Source organism: Schistocerca americana, chromosome 11, assembly GCF_021461395.2.
Source record: "Schistocerca americana isolate TAMUIC-IGC-003095 chromosome 11, iqSchAmer2.1, whole genome shotgun sequence".
Lineage (NCBI taxonomy): Eukaryota > Metazoa > Arthropoda > Insecta > Orthoptera > Acrididae > Schistocerca > Schistocerca americana.
Genome location: NC_060129.1, coordinates 79,170,736 through 79,191,904, shown reverse-complemented (window position 1 = coordinate 79,191,904; position 21,169 = coordinate 79,170,736). Strand labels below are relative to the sequence as shown.

At 37.1% G+C, this 21,169-nt stretch overlaps 1 protein-coding gene across 1 annotated transcript in view; it reads right to left on the bottom strand.

Moving 5' to 3' along the window:
- LOC124553251 (plasma membrane calcium-transporting ATPase 2-like) overlaps positions 1-21,169 on the bottom strand; it is a 631,526-nt gene that overhangs the window by 81,884 nt on the left and 528,473 nt on the right. The window lies entirely within an intron of this gene.

The window sequence follows — 21,169 nt, the reverse complement described above, 5'->3', positions numbered from 1 at the left end:
TAAAGCTGTGAGTGCTAGTTGTGAATTATGCTTGAACAGCTCAGTTGACAGAATACATGCAAATGAAAAGCATAGACCCTGGGTTCGAGTCACAGTCTGGTGCAAAGTTTTAATACACCAAGAAGTTAAAACTAATATTTAGTTGAAAACAGTTAAAGTTACAAATAATGATGTCCAAATGTAAATGGAATAACAGCAATTTTTGCTGATATCATCTTTCGTCAGGGCCACTGAAGAAGCTGTCTGACCCCTATCAGAGGATTCAGCTGAAGAAATCAGATGCGAAAGCTGCCGAGCAATTTCGAAACATTGTTCACAAAGAAGTAAGGTTTTCAAGGAAGGGCGACTTGTGATATGAAAGCTGTGAGAAGATACTGGCACAATCGTCCTGCATGCTGAAGGTTATGCTACCGTCCTTTTGCCTCAGTAAGTCTATAAGGAAAAGACAGGTGGTCTACTTAGTTCTGCTGCCAAGTGGAAGATTAACAAAGATCTTACCAACATAGTGGCAATAAGGACTGCTGCCTTGTTAAACACTTCATTAGTACCAGAGTAAGTCATAAGAAATTTAAAAGTGGGAGGTGCAGTACCACCAAGATTTTATGGGCTTCCTAAAGTTCACAAAATGGATAAGGATGAGTGTCTAGAGGATTTGTCTATGAGGCCTAATGAGCACTATTGTTTCACCAACGTATTTTTCTGCCAAATAATCAGCTTCCTTATTAAAACCATTGGTAGGAAAATGTAGTCATCACATTCGTAATCCTATGGGATTTTCTTCAGAGATTTCATTAACTTCTCATGGTTGGGATTCACAGTCATATAATATTTCTTAAAAGACATCATAGTCGCCATTGACTGTATAAAATATTTATTGTTACAATTGCAATTTCGGCCTTATGGCCATTTTCAAGTAACACTGCAAAGTTACATTCTGTCAGAATATGAAACTATCTGACATGAGTACATGTTGTCGTCAAAATGCAGCCTTTTGACTGTGAGAGTCCCACAAGATCTGATGAGTATGACACTTATTACATCGTGTATATTTAACAACATATTACGATGTAATAAGTGCCATACTCATCAGATCTTGTGGGACTCTCACAATCAAAAGGCTGCATTTTGATGACGACATGAACTCATGTCATATAGTTTCATATTCTGACAGAATGTAACTTTGCAGTGTTACTTGAAAATGGCCATAAGGCCGAAATTGCAATTATAACAATAAATATTTTATACAGTTAACAGCGACTATGATGTCTTTTAATAAAGATTTATTCAGAGACTTAGCAATGTCAGGCCAAATAGTATGGATGTGCTCATTAGTTTTGACATGGTATCATAGTACACCAAGATACCTTTAAAAGACTCTTTATCTCCTATCACCCAGCATTTTGATAAGAATATCACAGCCTTATTTGAATATGTGCTATTTGAACATGCCTAAGTTGAAATAAGGCCCCAGGAGTAGACAACATTCCATTAGAACTACTGACAGCCTTGGGAGAGCCAGTCCTGACAAAACTCTACCATCTGGTGAGCAAGATACATGAGACAGGCGAAATTCCCTCAGACTTCAAGAAGAATATAATAATTCCAATCCCAAAGAAAGCAGGTGTTGACAGATGTGAAAATTACAGAACTATCAGATTAATAAGTCACAGCTGCAAAATACTAATGCGAATTCTTTACAGACAAATGGAAAAACTGGTAGAAGCTGACCTCAGGGAAGATCAGTTTGCATTCTGTAGAAATGTTGGAACATGTGAGGCAATACTGACCCTACAACTTATCTTAGTAGCTAGATTAAGGAAAGGCAAACCTACATTTCTAGCATTTGTAGACTTAGAGAAAGCTTTTGACAATGTTGACTGGAATACTCTCTTTCCAATTCTGAAGGTGGCAGGGGTAAAATACAGGGAGCGAAAGGCTATTTACAATTTGTACAGAAACCAGATGGCAGTTATAAGAGTCGAAGGGACATGAAAGGGAAGCAGTGGTTGGGAAGGGAGTGAGACATGGTTGTAGCCCCTCCCCGATGTTATACAATCTGTATATTGAGCAAGCAGTAAAGGAAACAAAAGAAAAGTTCAGAGTAGGTATTAAAATCCATGGAGAAGAAATAAAAACTTTGAGGTTTGCCGATGACATTGTAATTCTGTCAGAGACAGCAAAGGACTCGGAAGAGCAGTTGAACGGAATGGACAGTGTCTTGAAAGGAGGGTATAAGATGAACATCAACGAAAGCAAAACGAGGATAATGGAATGTAGTCGAATTAAGTCGGGTGATGCTGAGGGAATTAGATTAGGAAATGAGACACTTAAAGTAATAAAGGAGTTTTGCTATTTGGGGAGCAAAATAACTGATGATGGTCAAAGTAGAGAGGATATAAAATGTAGACTGGCAATGGGAAGGAAAGCGCTTCTGAAGAAGAGAAATTTGTTAACATCAAGTATTGATTTAAGTGTCAGGAAGTCGTTTCTGAAAGTATTTGTATGGAGTGTAGCCATGTATGGAAGTGAAACATGGATGATAAATAGTTTAGACAAGAAGAGAATAGAAGCTTTCAAAATGTGGTGCTACAGAAGAATGCTGAAGATTAGATGGGTAGCTCACATAACTAATGAGGAGGTATTGAATAGAATTCGAGAGAAAAAGAGTCTGTGGCACAACTTGACGAGAAGAAGGGATCGGTTGGTAGGACATGTTCTGAGGCATCAAGGGATCACAAATTTAGCATTGGAGGGCAGCGTGGAGGGTAAAAATCGTAGAGGGAGACCAAGAGATGAATACACTAAGCACATTCAGAAGGATGTAGGCTGCAGTAGGTACTGGGAGATGAAGAAGCTTGCACAGGATAGAGTAGCATGGAGAGCTGCATCAAACCAGTCTCAGGACTGAAGACCACAACAACAATGTGCTTTCGTCATCTTATTTTCAGTTTAATGGCGAATTTTATGAGTAGATTGATGGGGATGCTATGGGGAGCTCCCTTTCCCCTCTGGTAGCTAATTCATTTATGGAAGACTTCGAGGACAAGGCACTGGATACTGCGTTTTAAACCAATGGCCTTCTGAAGGTACGTGGATGACACATTTGTAGTATGGCCACATGGGATGTACGAATTACATCAATTTCTTGAGCATTTGAATTCTATCCATGCTAGTATCAAATTTACTATGGAAATACAAAATGATGGCTGACTTCCCTTTTTGGATTTTGTCATTCACTGTAAAGTTGATGGCACATTAGAACATGCTGTATATAATAAACCAACACATGCAAATCTACATCTACATGCCAGTAGCTGCCAGCATCCTTCACAGACCATAGGTGTCCTTTAGACCTTAGTGAACAGGGCGCACTGTATATCCGATAGAGATAATTTGGAAGATGAGTTCACATATGCCAAGAGCATTTTTAAAGCGAATGGATTTTCTCCACAACAAATTCGCAGAGCATTCAATGTAAAGCCTAAGATGCACTTATGTGATGGGGAAGAAGATAGTAATTCCTTCAGATCAAGTGCGTTTCTGACTTACGTTGGTGCTCTTTCCTCAAAGATAGGCCATATTCTCGAGAAACACTGAGTTAAGCTAATCTTCCTGCCTCCTAAGAAGACTGGAGCTTCATTCAGCTTTGCTTCGTACAGCGGGTGGGTATCAGATTCCTTGTGAAAATTGTGAGAAGTCATACATGGATCAAACAACACACACTGCTCACGAGAGATGTGTGAAACATTGAAGATATACATGCTTATTACAACCAGACAAGTCAGCTGATACAGAGTATTCCATGAACTACAGTGATATGAAGATCTTGACATCCACCTCTTCCTTTTGGGATTATTTCTTCAAGAAAGCTATAGGGATTAGATAAGCTAATAATTTAATAAATAGAGATAATGATTTTAATTTGGACAAAGCATGGAATCCAAAAAATCTTGGAGTAATTAAACTGCAGAGAAGTTGTCACGGTGTCACGATGCTGAACATACATCAATAACCGAATCGAATGTTTGTACACCTTTGCCACAGGTGGTGCATGAGTAAGATATGTCTTTGCTGCCGACCAGCATCTGTGATCCACATGTGCAGTACTGCCACAGTGGAGCATATAAGCCTGTGCTGGACACCTTGTTGTCAGTCTTGCGACTCGCTCTGATGATGGCCGGATGATACACAGTCAAAATATCAGTGGAAGAAATTTTATTTGCACAGCTGCATGCCTGAAATTTAATGGTCTTTGGAATATTGTTGTTATTGCAGAGTAAAGTAGTATTAAGGATGCCTCTGATGTGACTGAATGTATTTTTGTATCAGGTGTACAACTATGCTTCCGCCATCTGCCGATAGGTGGTGATAACAGTAATCAATAGAAACAAATTGCAGATGTCACGCAGTTAACTTGGACTTTGGTCAACATAACCTCATTCAAACATTAGCTGATTTGCGTCTGCATCATAAAGTTGTTCTCGATTGAAAATGTCAGTTTACGTGTCTGATTCTCGTCATTTGCAGGAGGTGTTACTGTTTTGTTTCAATATGAATAAAATAGCAGCTGAGTCTCATCCACTGCTCTCAAGTACATAAGGTATGGACACTATTAGTGAAAGAACATGTTGTGAGTAATTTCAACGCTTCAAGAATGGTGATTTTAACGTCATAGACCGGCATAGTGCTGGAAGAGAGAAAGTTTTCGAAGATGCAGAATTGGAGACACTGCTGAGTGAAAACTCACGTCAAACTCAAGAATAATTGGCACAATTAGTGAGAGTGACAAAGCAAGCAACTTCAAAACATCTCAAGGCTATGAGCATGATTTAGAAAGAAGGAACTTGGGTCCCGTGTGAGCTGAAACCAAGAGACGTTGAACGGAGTTTGTGTGTTTGTGAACAGTTACTTCAGAGGCAAAAATGGAAGGGATTTCTACATCGCATTGTGACCGAGGATGAAAAATGAGTTCATTATGATAACCCTAAATGCAAAAAATCATGGGGACATTCTGGCCATGCTTCCACGTCGACGGCCAAAACGAACATTCATGGCTCGAAGATCGTGCTCTGCATTTGGTGGGACCAGCACGGCGTCATGTACTATGAGGTGTTAAAACAAAGTGAAACAATCACAGGTGCTCAATATCAAGCACAATTAATGTGTTTGAGCAGAGCATTAAAAGACAAATGGCTGCAATACAGCGAGAGGGACGATAAAGTGATTTTGCAGCATGACAACGCTCAACCCCACGTTGCAAAATAGGTCAAAATGTACTTGGAAATGTTACAATGGGAAGTCCTACCCCACCCGCCATATTCTCCAGACATTGCTCCCTCTGACTATCACCTGTTTAGATCAATGGAGCATGCCCTTGCTGACCAACACTTCTGATCTCCTGAAGAAGTCACAAATTGGATCGATTCATGGACTGCTTCAAAAGATGAACAATTTTTTTGATGCGGGATTCATACACTGCCCAAGAGATAGGAAAAAGTAGTGGCCAGTTATGGAAAATACTTTGAATGATACATGTGTAACCAATTTCTTTCATGAAAGCCTCAAGTGTTGGGGAAAAAACGGCAGAAGCAAAGTTGTACACCTTGTATTTTGGACAAACAGTTTAATTTCAGCTTTGTGAATGTGAAAATTCCATTGTTTGAAAATTCAAAAGACAGTGTGATATAATAAAATGTGAGACATGAAATTATTGTGAAAACAAAAATTATGTAAAGACGTTCTTCAAAATTATTTAGATCAATTGAACCATGAGAACTTAATATGTGAGAACTTCAGCTTCATGTATCAGACCCCTAGACATGAAGAACTGGAACCAACTATGCAAGAAAAGATAAGAAAAAAGTTTATTGTAAATCTTACTCCTCTCGAATGTTCTGAAAAAACTCCACCATTGTGGACAGTAGCAACAATAAAATGGAGGGATAGATTACAAGTGTGTGCATTGTCTGAGAGTGATTGACTAACAATAAAGTTTGTTCCAGAAAAGAAAGTGATTTACTTTGCTTACAATTTATGTATGAATAAATTTCCAGTCACATGAAGCAAAAAATAAAAATAAAGATGACTGCCCGACAAAGCAAATCATACCAACAGTGATGATGTACTACCAATAATGACAGATCGGGCTGAATGAAAGAGGACTTTACATCTGCAATCACTGACATTGAAAAGGAAGGATAAGCACAAACTATCTGTGAAGTTAATTTGTTTGTGGACATGTGTGCTTGTAAACAAAATGAATAGCGATGAAGGTAGGAGTGAGGTAGTAGGATCCAGTCAGGACATGTCTGAACCAAGTGAAGTTGTACTTAGTAAAGCTACAGTAAAAAAAACTATATTTTGCAGTTAATTTTGACAAAAATGGAGGAAATGATGACAGATAACAGTAGCAAGTTGGACAGGGTACAAAATCAGATGGATCAATTTAGTAATCAAGTTTCAGAGCTAAAAAATGGGTTGTCAGAGAGGTGAAGAATGTGAATGAAAAAGTTGATGTTTCAGAAAATAACATTATTGTTTTGGAAAATGAGTTTGTAACTGAGTCAGTGAAACAAAGAATATTTACAATGTCAGAGTTGAGCGGAAGGGCGTAGCAGAATAAATGGAACAAAATATTGCCAGTTTAAAAAGTTTTTAATCTAAAAAACAATATGCAAACTAAAGTAACTGCTTTAGATAAAAAAAATTCAGCAGTTCAGGAAATTTGTCTGAACCAAAGTCTTTATGCAAACAATGGTAATGCAAGGTCCAACACTCTTATCAAAAGTTTTCCATCAGGCAATTTACATCCAGTAGATTTTCTACACCACAGCAGAGATTAGTTTTTTATCAGGCAGGAATGACAGTCAAAAAATTAAACTTCTTGAAATATGTCTTGAAGGCGAAGCTGTGTCATGGGTAGATTTAAATTTAAGTCAGTGGGAAACATATCTGAATTTATTAAGTTTTTAAAAAAAATTTTGTCAGAAGCTGAAGAGGGGAAGATTAAAAGTGAATTTTTGAATGGTCCTAATTATAAGAACAGGGACAGCACTTTGAAAAAATTTTGTAAGAACCAACTTAGAAAAAATAGCACACCTTGACAAACCATTTGACAAAATGATCTTGATTGATGCACTTAAAAGGAGATTACCAGAAAGATTGCATTGAGATTTAGTACATGGACCTGACTATTGCATTGAACAATTTTTATGATATGTTGACAGACTGGATATGGCAGTAATAAGAAGTATGTACCATAATAATCGGAATGATAGAAATCACAATGGGAGGTAATTACAGAAACAGAGATAATGGTAACTTCTATCAGGATCAAACTGTCAATAGAGAGAAATTTTGACGATCAGCAGGATAGGAATAATGGGGATAACCATGGGAATTTTAATAGAAGAAACAATCATAGAAGTAACTACTTGGGAAAATAGCAGTTCACATCAATGGAGGTCCACAGTTTTGGGGTGAGGAAACACCAGAAGCACAGGACCCCCCCCCCCCCCCCCCAAGTTACATGTACAATTAGACAATAATAATAGTGTTAATGATACGGCACATGTAACTGAAATTGAAGAGAACGAATATCAGATTCCTCATTTATATTTCGATCAAAAGTTTTGGGATACTATATTTAATTATGATGATGTATGTGCTAATCACAAACCAGAATGTGAGAGTAGTGAGAATTTTGATGTGGTATGTACTAAGGATTTCTTCTCTTGGTCAAAAAACAGTGTTATTGATGTGTGTAAATCGGGTGATGACCGGGTTGGTTGCACCAATAATCACACCCATTTAGCAATAGTTCATTTATTAACCTTAACACATACAAGGATCACAAAGAACTGAACTGAACATGGCAGAAAAGCCAAAGATAAGCTTAGAGTCCAAAGATGAATGCATATCAATTTTGGTGTCGATTTCATCGGCGCCACAACTGTATTGGATCTGAACTAGGTGGTATTTTTGATGTAGATGTGAATTAGAGCTGTGAGGTAGCTGCGGTTGGTAAGGGTGGGTTATTGCAAGAGAATGTAGGTGAGGTAAGTGACTTTGATGGAGATGAGACTTGCATTATTAATAACGTTGTTGATGAAGTAATTTTGGAGGAATATGGTGATGATGATGATGATGAGTTCAAGTATTTGAGGGGTTTAAGAATAATGAAGTTTGAGAGTTATTTGTGAATGATGTTGACAATACAGGTAATGTAAGTGAAGTATGCAATGCTGTAAGTGAGAGTCATGGAATACCAGTCCAGTCAAAGCAGAGTAATGATCCAAACAGTAAAAGTGAGATATCTGTGAGCCTGGAGAATAAAGGTGAATACCTTTTGAAGTTTGTTTGGGACCAGATTTATGATAGCATAAATAAATGTTAGCTGTGGTTAGTCAGAATTTGTATCCCAATTGGTGGAATGAAGTGAAAGAGGGTCTAAGCAGGAAGCGTAATTTTGACTGTAATGTATTCTGTGTTCCCTCTCTAACAAGTGATGTTAGTTGTGTCATGGAATCTACTAAATGTGTTAAAATCTTTACCTAATAACATGAGTAACAAAGGAATGCTATGATACTAGTAAAGTTGATAAAACCTTGTCAAGAGAGTGTGGAGATAGCATTTGAAGAAACTGAAAGTGATATTTTGCATGAAGTGTCTGACAGCAGAGAAGATGATTCAGATTTTTGGTGTCCTTACATTCACATTAAGATTGATCAGTGGCAAGGTAACTGTTTGATTGGTACAGGTAGTATATTTTGTGATATATCTGAACAATTTAGAGACCAGATCAAGTATAGTAATAATTTTGTGGAAATGTCCATTGTACGTGTAAAGATAAGTGGAGCTACTGCTAAGCAAAGCAAATTGGTAAAATCTCAAGTACTTTTAACTTTTAGTATAGAGGACAAGACATTTGCTCATGGATGCATAATGATCCCTAGTCTGGAAGGAAATATACACTATATTTGCAGCTTCATAAAACTATATAATTCCATTTTGTTTATCAGGAATGAAGTATGTAAAATGATGTGATTTCTAAAGTTCTGTCTTATCTGTTAACTGAGTTTAAATCCATGCCACACTATACTTACAGGTTCATACAACTATATAATTCTGTTTTGTTTGTCAGGAATGTAGTATGTAAGATGATATGATTTCTAAAGTACTGTCATATCTGTTAACTGAGTTTAAATCTATGCCACACTATACTTGCAGGTTCATACAACTATATAATTCTGTTTTGTTTGTCAGGAATATAGTATGTAAGATGATGTGATTTCTAAAGTTCTGTCTTATCTATTAACTGAGTTTAAATCTATGCCACACTATACCTGCAGGTTCATACAACTATATAATTCTGTTTTGTTTGTCAGGAATGTAGTATGTAAGATGATGTGACTTCTAAAGTTCTGTCTTATCTGCTAACGGAGTTTAAATCTATGCCACATTATACTTGCAGGTTCATACAACTATATATTCTGTTTTGTTTGTCAGGAATGTAGTATGTAAGATGATGTGATTTCTAAAGTTCTGTCTTATTTATTAACTGAGTTTAAATCTATGCCACACTATACTTGCAGGTTCATACAACTATATAGTTCTGTTTTGTTTGTCAGGAATGTAGTATGTAAGATGATATGATTTCTAAAGTACTGTCATATCTGTTAACTGAGTTTAAATCTATGCCACACTATACTTGCAGGTTCATACAACTATATAATTCTGTTTTGTTTGTCAGGAATGTAGTATGTAAGATGATGTGGTTTCTAAAGTTCTGTCTTATCTATTAACTGAGTTTAAATCTATGCCACACTATACCTGCAGGTTCATACAACTATATAATTCTGTTTTGTTTGTCAGGAATGTAGTAAGTAAGATGATGTGATTTCTAAAGTTCTGTCTTATCTGCTAACGGAGTTTAAATCTATGCCACATTATACTTGCAGGTTCATACAACTATATAATTCTGTTTTGTTTGTCAGGAATGTAGTATGTAAGATAATGTGATTTCTAAAGTTCTGTCTTATCTATTAACTGAGTTTAAATCTATGCCACACTATACTTGCAGGTTCATACAACTGTATAATTCTGTTTTGTTTGTCAGGAATGTAGTATGTAAGATGATGTGACTTCTAAAGTTCTGTCTTATCTGCTAACGGAGTTTAAATCTATGCCACATTATACTTGCAAGTTCATACAACTATATATTCTGTTTTGTTTGTCAGGAATGTAGTATGTAAGATGATGTGATTTCTAAAGTTCTGTCTTATTTATTAACTGAGTTTAAATCTATGCCACACTATACTTGCAGGTTCATACAACTATATAATTCTGTTTTGTTTGTCAGGAATGTAGTATGTAAGATGATGTGATTTCTAAAGTTCTGTCTTATCTATTAACTGAGTTTAAATCTATGCCACACTATACTTCCAGGTTCATACAACTATATAATTCTGTTTTTTTTGTCAGGAATGTAGTATGTAAGATGATGTGATTTCTAAAGTTCTGTCTTATCTATTAACTGAGTTTAAATCTATGCCACACTATACTTGCAGGTTCGTACAACTATATAATTCTGTTTTGTTTGTTAGGAATGTAGTATGTAAGATGATGTGATTTCTGAAGTACTGTCTTATCTGTTAGCTGAGTTTAAATCTATGCCACACAATACTTGCAGGTTCATACAAGTGTATAACTCTGTTTTGTAGCAGATTTGTGCTTTACAATCTGATACATATATGCCATGAGACTACCTGAACAGAGCCTTTAACAGTTTTGAAATGGAACAATGCCATTAAATATCTAGCACTAAATTTTCTTATCTTAGCATACTATTGGTCTCAAATACTGTCATTATTCCAATGTACTCTGCAGAGAATAATTAAATTTCTCATGAAATATTTGGGTAAAGTCATGGGTGTTGTGGTAAATGGAATGAAGACTTATTTATTCATATGTACTATAATTATTAGGTATAGTATCTTAGTATATCCACGTATATCACCTTATCAGTTAATTTTTTCATTTCATTTAGCTCTGTTTATTTAAGTTTTATATGTGAGCACTTTTTAATCCATTCTGATGTAAATCCTGTATACTTGTTTTCTCAATATAAATAGGCAGAGCATATGTCGTGTGATGTAAGGGAGGCATTGGACAGTATACTCAGTACACAAAACAATGTTTCAGGATTTGATGGGATAGCTAGACAGGGAGTTACCTATCTGTTGGAGCATGTGATGAGAAATCTAGGGAGGAAACTGAAAGATTCCTGTATGACTGCACCCTTGCTGGTCCAGTCGACTTACCAGAAATCTTAGGTGGTGGGTAATGTACTCAAGCATCTGTCAACTACATCAAAGTTGTGATTGAAATTTGTAAATTGTTAGCCACAAAATCATCCTATATGAAGAATTCATGGAACTATTTGTTTAGAAAGTCGTCACCCGCCATGGACAGTGTTATTCCACGTATTTTTTTTTTTTTTTTTTTTTTTTTGGTAGGTGGATTAACTTCCTGATATATTATGTAACTTTAAAAATTGCTGTGAAAGGTTGATGTCTTATGACTGATGATTTGTTATATGAAAACTTAAAGAAGGTCAAGAGTACATTCAATGAACCTTGTCGTAAATAATTATCAGCATATGATAAAATTAAGCACTATTATGTTGGTAATCATACATTTCAATGAAATTTCTCATCTCATCACTCAGTATGAATTTTTTTTATCAATTGTAAATGAATCTCCAAGGCTTCTATGTATGTGGTTAGTTGGTATAATAAGATTTACGCATTTCACACTCTGATTTTGATACTCAAGCTTATGCCATCATTCAAAGCTATTTATGACTCTGATTACCTGTATTTATCCTGAGTACTTCATTATTGTATCTCACTGGAACTTGAATTTTGGGCAAACTCACACTTAACCGTGTTTTGGGTACCCCTGGTCATCGTAACTGTGCATGTGTACTCAAGGACAGTGTGCAGCTACTGATTGAGGCTAGATGCTTTCTATAATTACTCATTACATGTGACTGAACTTAATGATGTATGATTATGGAGTTTACTCATTTTGCTGTGTCAAAACATTTCTGCTGGTGTGTACCCGGTGTGCTTTGGAGTCATGGGTCGGTCCCCACATTGCAAGCTTAGGCCCTTACATTTTTTCATGATTTTCTCCTTCCATGAGTAAACGCATCCTTACATACTCTGGTTTATGTGGCTGATTGATTCTGTGCTATATTCCTACTTATGATTGAGTATATTCTTCTGGTCTGTACCCTTCATAAGTTTTTCAAGTCGGCTCACTCGTCGTACACTTAGGCTCTGAATTTTCTTTTTCTTTGAATGATTTTGAAGGTGTGACTTTATAGATGCAAACTTGAAATTTTTAAATCTACTAATTCATGTTGACTCTGCACTTATTTCTTTAGTTTAGTGTTTTAATGTTGTAGTTTTGACCTTTTATCATTTGTCTTGTAACAGTATACTTCACAGATCTGAAAATCTGAATGCCATATGCTCATATATGTATAGATTATGAATTCTATAGTAGACAATTATTTTATGTTTTCCATAATATGTTATATATCATATATTTCTAGACATCTGTATTTTATCTTTTGGCATCATTTTGTACACCATCTGGCAAACCTTATAGTTGGTCACAAAATATTGTAAACACATTGTTTACATATTTTGTGATGGGGATATTGTAAAGGGACATCCTCCTCTAGCATTACTTTTACTCAACAGTAGTAGTCAATACTAGAAACATTTTTCGAATTTTGTACAGATGAATATTATCTCACCTGTTTTTCTGAAAATTTTCATATAATTTTTATAATTTTATACACAATATGTTATATTTCAAGCTAAAATTTATGAAAAGGAATTAATCTGTTTCTATCATTACAATCAATATGTACCAGCTCTGAATGTTCAGGTTTTTTTACAAACAAAATATTTAGCACACTTAAAATTTCTATTATTAATTATGCAATCTAGTACTGTTTATTATGTTTATTTCTGGATTCATTTATAAAACAATAATCTCAACTAATAGAAATTCATTTGTCAATAAAAACTGTACACCCTTTGGAATATTGTTATTACCACAAAGTGAAGTAGTAGTAAGCATGCCTCTGATTTGATTGGCTGTATTTTTGTATTTTGGACAAACAACATAATTTCAGCTTTGTTAATGTGAAAATTAAAAAGACAGTGTCATGAAGTAAAATGTGAGACAATAAATTACCGCGAAAACAAAAATTCTGTAAAGATATTCTTCAAAATTATTTAGATCAATTGAACCATGAGAACCTAAAATGTGAGAACTTCAGCTTCAAGAATCAGACTTCTAGACACAAAAAACTCCTCTCAAACCTTCTGAAAAGGTCCCACCATTGTGAACAGTAGCAGCAATAAGAAAGGGAGGGGTCATCCTATATTCGCAGATAAAACTATTGCTAATGAGGTTAACATTTTTACATTGTTTAGTAGAGTAAGTAGGGGTCCTCTTTCACCTACAGAGGAATCTATGGTTATTGAGGTCAGGTGCAGATACATTTTAAAAAATTCACACCTACAACAATCTATTGCTGTCCTTAAAATTTGACAGTTTTTTGAAACACAGGAGGAAATAGCACTTAATTCTATTATCTTAGAAACCCTTGTTCTATTTGGACAGGTTTTCAATAGAAGTTCTCATTCATGTACAAATACTTTGTACAAATATCAATTCTGATTTTAAAGTAAAGATAGCTTTCAGAAGTCGAAATGTTATCCTTCAGAAACATTGCTTGATACTGAAGTCAGATTAATATTTTATTTGATTATGAAGGACTGTAGTGATTTACTAAGCGGGTTGCAAATAAGAAATTCGGTAGCTATTCATGTATTAGAATACTGGGTAAAAACATTGCCAGCTTTGAATCAGCTTTAGAACTTGATGGTGACATTAAGACAAAACAAGAAGAAAATAAATCCAGAATGAAGTGTCTAACAAATGAAATCATTCATCTTAAACTGACAGCAATTGTGTGAATAGATTACAGTGGCAAGATCCATTGTGGAGTGTCAAGAGACATCAGTAGATCATGGGATGAGCAGAAGTTTGAGAACTGTACTGAATCATGTTTGTGATCTTTCCTTTATTGGCTGCTGTTGTTATATATGACCTGCACCCTACGAGGTACTGCAGCCTGTGTTTCACAGTTGCTCAAGCACAGCAATATGAAAGGTCTGGAGAGGGAACAGTGATACCATCTTAACTGGGAGCTACATGAGTGTGTGGAGGGGGAGCAGTGAGCGGACATCAAATTACGCCATGTTGCCTGCCACGGCAATGTTTGTTGCCAATTTGAAAATTTCCGCAGCTGACGAAACAGCATTATGGAATCATACTTTCACTAGATGACTGAAGCCAACACAAAAAAGTCAAATATCATCTTATAAACATCCACAGAAAAGTGAGTACTGTCATGAAATATGCTAAATTCAAGTATATAAAAATAGTGAGCATATTTCAGTGTACAGTTGAACAGTAGTACTATTGTCAGGTGGGGCAGCTGTGATGATGCCAAGCAGTCCAATGGCAGGTAAAGCTGTATGTGCTACCTGTGGTTAAGAATGAGTGTGGCCCAGCCACATCATTCAGAGTCTTGCCAATTTGCACCCCTGGGCTTACTCACATCCCCATGTTGTGCACTCTGGTGCAGCAGCTGACACCAGATGTCTGTTGTTGAGCAGCAAGCAGCAAGCAGCAATGCCCAGTCCCCCCCTCCCTCCAGGGATCGACCGGGACGATGGCGTCTAGGTGGTTAGGAGGCTGTGAGGGTGTGCCTCCTCCAGCCGGATCATAGACAGCTTGCAGTTTTTTGGCTGTAGTCCTTCAGAGGACTGATGCTGGCTGCACAACAGCTCCCTGTATCAGTTAAGTTTATCAAGTCCTGCAGCTGCTATGCCACAAGTAGGCACACCTTGCTGGAACTCTACGAGTCAGTCAGCAGGCAGGCAGTCAGCTAATCTACATCATAGTTTCTCTGAAACTCAAAAGCCTATCATTCTCTCCAGTTTGAGATGCAGACAGATTGGCAGCATGAATGAATACTTTGAGCCCCTAAGCTGAATTGTTTATACCCTTATAGCCACGCTTCTGATGAAGTTGTCTGGAGGGTGACAAGTAGGTGTCCTGTCAGCTTTTGCTACCTCACTCGCAGAGAGCTCATGTTTTTAGGCACAGTTAAATTTGCAACATCTGAGTTTCTCATTAGCACACAAAGTGTCCAAGTTAGCAAATATTACTTCACTCTTGGTCACACTGTGTGCATGACTGATGACTACTGTTGCAAACCCCCATCTGTGTGGATTGTTTTATCACAGTGTCAGCAATACCGTCCAGTGGCATACTTGATTAGAACAATGGCCAGGCTGACCTCTACTGCCTGTCTGCAGAAGGTATCAAACTTTAAAAATTCACAATTTAGTCCAGTGAAACTGTCAGAAAAAAAGCCTGTACCTTGCAAAAGGTGGGGTAGAAGATTTTATTTTTTTAACTCGTTCATATTGTTAGAAAGGTTAGAAAACCAAGTTTTGCCAGCAAAATTTCTACTGGGAAAACTTTCTGCAGTCAAAAAACTTCCAAAATTTTGGACTTTTTTCAGTTTTTTCAAAATATCTCAGTTTCATTTGCTCCTATCACTTTGACATCTATTTTATTTTTTAAAGAGCACAAAATTCTCTACAAATTTTATTCTTACCATTTTTTTTCTACTCCCAGTATCTAAGACGCTACAGCGCCTCAAAAAATACCAATTTTTCAAATTTTGAGCGTAGTGGCAAGATACCTTATTTTTGAACACTATTTTTTCTGTTTCTGTTTGTGTAGTATAAATACATTATACATCATGTTATATGTTGGAATTTACCACCTCACTCTGCTGCAGGGCAGGACAAACAGCATCATATTCAATATCTACGAACACATTCACGTAGGATTGCGTGAAGTTTATTTGTGTTACAATAGGTAATACAATTGCATGCAGGTGCCGTACATTTTCTACAGTTGGTTGACGTTAATGATCAGTTATAAGAAAAAGTATGTAGGAATTGTTCTTTAGCAGACAAAAGTGTATTTATTCTTTGGCGGGCGGAAGGTGATTATCTCTGGTGATTGTTCACAGTGCACTGACAGCTATTAGCACACAACAATAAGGGTCCTACAGTCGGGAGTCGCTTCCATTCAGTATATGTTGTGGTGCTGAAAATGAGTATGTCTGACATGGATTTGTGTTTCATTTGCAAAAAAACTGTGGTGAGTGGTGGACGCAATGTGAAAAAGAAAGGACTGAGTACAGTTATCGATTGTAGTGCTAAATGCAGGGAGTCTGCTCACATCCGTTTTTTGAAAATGCTCAGTGAAGTGATGGTGCATGAAGCATGCTACAAGAAGTACGTTAATGAGAGAATGATAGCAGCTAGCCTTTGACATCCCCAGGAACCAACAGGCATGCTACGTCGGTTGCAGGAAAAAGGTCAGTTCAATTTCAAAGAGAAATGCTTCTTATGTGCAAAAGGGAATTCTGATGACTTTTTAACCAAGCAGTTAAGATTGCCAAATGCCAAACGAAATTTTGTATACAAAGTAATGAAATTGGAAGTGCAATCGACAGTATTAGAACAGGCTAAACGACATGGTGATGAATTTGGTCAACAAGTTATAGAGTGGATTCAAAATGTAAATAATTTGGTTGCTGCAGATGGGTGGTACCACGGATTTTGCTTTCACCGTGTTTCAGCTACTGGACAGAAACGAGGTTACCGACCTGCTTGCCTACCTGGAAACCAATACGGAAGAATGTCAGTTTTCTATGAATGATCTGTTAGAGCAAATACCCACATCACCTCATCATCATATTGGAACTGTCAAGGCTCGCCTTTTCCAGAAATATGGTCACAATGTGATGATAACTGAAACAGCTTCAAAGCCAGCAGTCGTATGTTTCAAGAATGTTGGGCACCAACTATTCAGTGAAAATTGGTACACCAAAAGAAATTCAGATCCTCAGCAAGAAAGACTACGAATCCTCAAAGCAGCTGCAAATGTCATATCAGACGATACAAGATCAGTAGTGTACGATGTAAAACAGTACCCTCCCTCTGATAATTTTTTATGTGATGTAGAGTCTGTCATACCAGAATCTATAAGATTGGTCTTGGAAACTATAATTTTGAAACACAAGCGGTCTCCCAGAAAATGGGGGAAAATATGTGTTTCTCTTGCTCATCCACTCATAAGTGCTGTGAGGCTACGTTCATTTATTTCATCACTTTTGACTGCTATTAGTGCATACTTGTACCGGAAGTTTGGATCAAAACATCTGATCCAGGTTTTGTCTTCCCTTGGCTTTGCAGCATCTTATACGGAAGCTGCCCTATTGGAAGTGTCTTCAATCCTTCAGCTTGACAACAAAAGACAATGAAGTGATGCATTTTGCCAATTTGCGTTTGATAATGCAGATTTAAATGTAAACACCCTAGATGGAACTGGTACTTTTCATGCAATTGGAGGTATAATGTGTGTTACTCCTCATGATGCATTGCTTCCTCAGAAAAATATTGAAAAGTTGAATGATCGTCCCTCAGCTCAACTTGTTAGTGAAGCTGGAAAAAATGACATACAGACATTCCACAGAACACAAGTTGGAGGGCTGAAGGCTATAAAAATTGAAGATTTGGACATAATTGCTCCTGCAAAAGGTGAGATCGTCATCTCAACAGCGGAAATTATGTGGTTATATTGTAAATGGTCTCAGAATGCAGTTGTTTCAGGATGGAATGGTTACATGGAACACTTGATGGCAGGCAAAGAATATGAACATTCTAAAATAAAGTGTCTTCCATTTCTTAATTCATCACCAACCCATTATGACACCATATATACTGCTCTGATGATAGCTAGAGAGACATGTAAAAGACATAATCAGACTACATGCTTTGTCACATTTGATCAGCCTCTATATTGGAAGGCAAGGGATATTGTGGAGATTGACCTTCCTGAATTTCATAATGTGGAGGTCTGACTTGGAGGTTTCCATTTCCTTATGTCGTTCATGGGATGTATTGGTCTGATCATGGGTGGAAGTGGATTAAAGGACTTATTTGGTGTAATATTCTCTGAAAGCAGCATTGCAAAGATTTTGTCAGGACATGCATATGCCAGGGCTGTGCGAGCGCATTTATTGTGTCACCTTGCTTTGGCCTGTCAAGTGTGGGATCACATTGAGCTAACAGAAGATGAACATGAGACATTGAATGACATGTCTTCTCCTTGTGGTGAGTCAGAACTGTCAGTTGGCCAGGATACAGTGTTCTCAGGGAAAAAGTCATAAAAAAAATTGTAACTGCACTGAAAATAATTGAAAGTAAGGGACCCACAGCAAAATTATGGGTTCAGTACTACAAGATGGTCACTCTCATTAAACAAGTTATTGAAGCGGATCGATCAGGCAATTGGAAACTTCATCTTGAAAGCGTGCAAAAAATGCTTCCCTACTTCAATTCAGCTGGACATTTTATGTACGCTAAAAGTGGCCACCTCTACTTACAGGATATGTTGAGACTTGAGGAAAAAATGGATTTATCAGAATATGAGAAGTTCACAACGAAAGGACATTTTACAATCTAGCGATCAGAAAAGTATTGGTCAGAGGTTCCTTCTGACATGACTATAGAACAAACATTGATGAGAACCATGAAGAGTTCTGGAGGAATTACTTCTGGCCGAGGAATTACGGCTAGTGTATTAACCAGATGGACATTGAGTATGATTCACATGCAGAACATTTGTGAAGAAATTCAATCGTATCGTGAAGTGAGCGCAGTAACATCAGAACAGCATGTAGATGCAAGGAGTTGTCACATCGAATGAGATGGCATAGACTTGCGTAGGCTGCGTTATTGGTTTTCAGTGCACCCTCCCTTCCCTAAAAGTGATTTTACAATGTCTATCAGCAGTGGCACTGTTGGAACGGAGGATGTTAATTGTCATATGTGTCACGAAGAGGGGGAAAAAGGCATGAACAGAATAGTTGGTGACAATTTCCACGATGTAAAGTTCCGTAGAAAAGATAAAGTTGTGACTCTCCTTTCTGCATTCAATTCTGTAAAAGCTGGGAGCACTAAAATTACTCCTGTTGATCCTTTAACTCTTTTCAAAAGGATTTGTTTAATGAAACAAAGTGAAGAAGATGTAAAAGCCTTTCTGAAGTATGATCTTGCTCCTTACCCAATTCCCTTTTCTCAGAAAAAGGCATGCGAAAAGGAACAAAATCTTCATTCTACAATGCCTTCATTCCAGTGGAAGATGTGAAGTCAGGTGGACCGAGTAAATTTTTGACATTGATGGAGGGTAGCTTATCCACAAAGTGACTTGGACTTGAAATGTTTGCTTCAAGTCGATAGCCCAAAGCTATGTTTCTTACCTGCAACGTCATTTTGGATTTCAATTTGCTATTGTATTTGATGGGTATCCATGTGAGGGAGACAAATGTAGCACAAAGAGTGCTGAGAGGATTTGTAGGTCCAAAAAACATTCTTTGGTTGACGTTGTGGTTGAATCAGAGATGGTGAACCAAGTCCCTAAGGACAAGTTCTTGTACAATGAACAAAACAAGATGTGTTTGATCACACTTCTTAAAAAGGAATTTCTGGAGTGTAGCACTGAAGTGCACCAGGCACAAGAAGATGCTGATGTTATGATTGTAATATCTGCCATTTCAAGAACCAAAGATTTTGGAAGTGTTGTCATTGTAGGAGAAGATGTTGACCTTCCTTGTGCTCATGACCGGTTTGGGGCAAGGCATTGAAAACTTATTTTTCTTAAAGCCAGGAAGAGGAAATGCAGAAGACAAGTGGTTTTCCACTGCATCTTACAAGTTTGACAGTGAATATATTCTGTTCACTCATGCCTTTAGTGGATGTGATTCAACATCCGCTTTTTTTTGGTCAAGGAAAAATTAAGTGCTGCAATATTGTTGCGAAAAATGAACACCTAACCTCAGCGCTTTGCACGTTCAATAAACCACATGCTACCCACGAATAAATAATAACAGCAGGAGAACAGGTTACTATTGCATTGTATAGTGGAGGTGTCAGCAGTTCCCACACACTAGACCATTTGTGGTACCAGTTATTTGCCAAGTCTGCCACAAAAAGCAAACTGAATCTTGCACGGTTGCCATCTACACAAGATGCTGCACAACATCATTCATTGCGGACTTACCAACAAATCCAAAGTTGGATGGGAAACTGGAAACCTCCTGAGAAATGGGGCTGGAATCACAGTGATCACAGTCCAATACCCATTATAATGAGTCAAGATCCATCACCTGAAGCACTTCTTCACATTGTTTCATACTCATGCAAGCTGAACTGTGGCGGAGTATGCTCCTGCAGAAAAGCAGGTTTGAAATGTTCTTCAATTTGCAAGAAATGCATTGGGGTCAACTGTGAAAACGTGCCAAAATTTTTATATGAAGACAGTGAAGAAGATGTTATGGAGGACGTTGAGGAAACCACTGACGAAATCAACGAACTTGCTGAGGCTGACTCACTGTTTAAAGAAGACGTCAATCTAGGATCAACTGTATGTACAGACCCTGAATCTGTAACTCAAGGTATTTCTGATGACACTGAGGAACCTGGCTCATCAAAACATTGGAAGTGATGCTCATATCTGTCTCAAGTGCGCTAAAGTGCGATATTACAAGTATTACACACCCAGAACTGTCAACATTTTTTAGTAACTGACAATGCATTTTAATTGTAATAAAGCTGCTTATTTTTAATGTCAACTGTGTGGTTTTTATACACAAGAATAATTACCTACCTAATTAGGTTCCCTATTGCAGCTAATAATAGTTCAGTTTCCTGAGACAATTTATTTTGTGTGCGTGTGTATGCGTGTGTGTGTGTGTGTGTGTGTGTGTGTGTGTGTGGTGTGTGTGTGTGTGTGTGTGTGTGTGTGTGTGTGTGTGTCTGTCTCTTAATGATGTAATTTTTATATTTATAGTTTTACAAATACCAGGGCTGAGGTGGCCCATAGTGAACTTCAGGTAGTGATGTAAGAATCACAATAGTTGAGTGCCCAG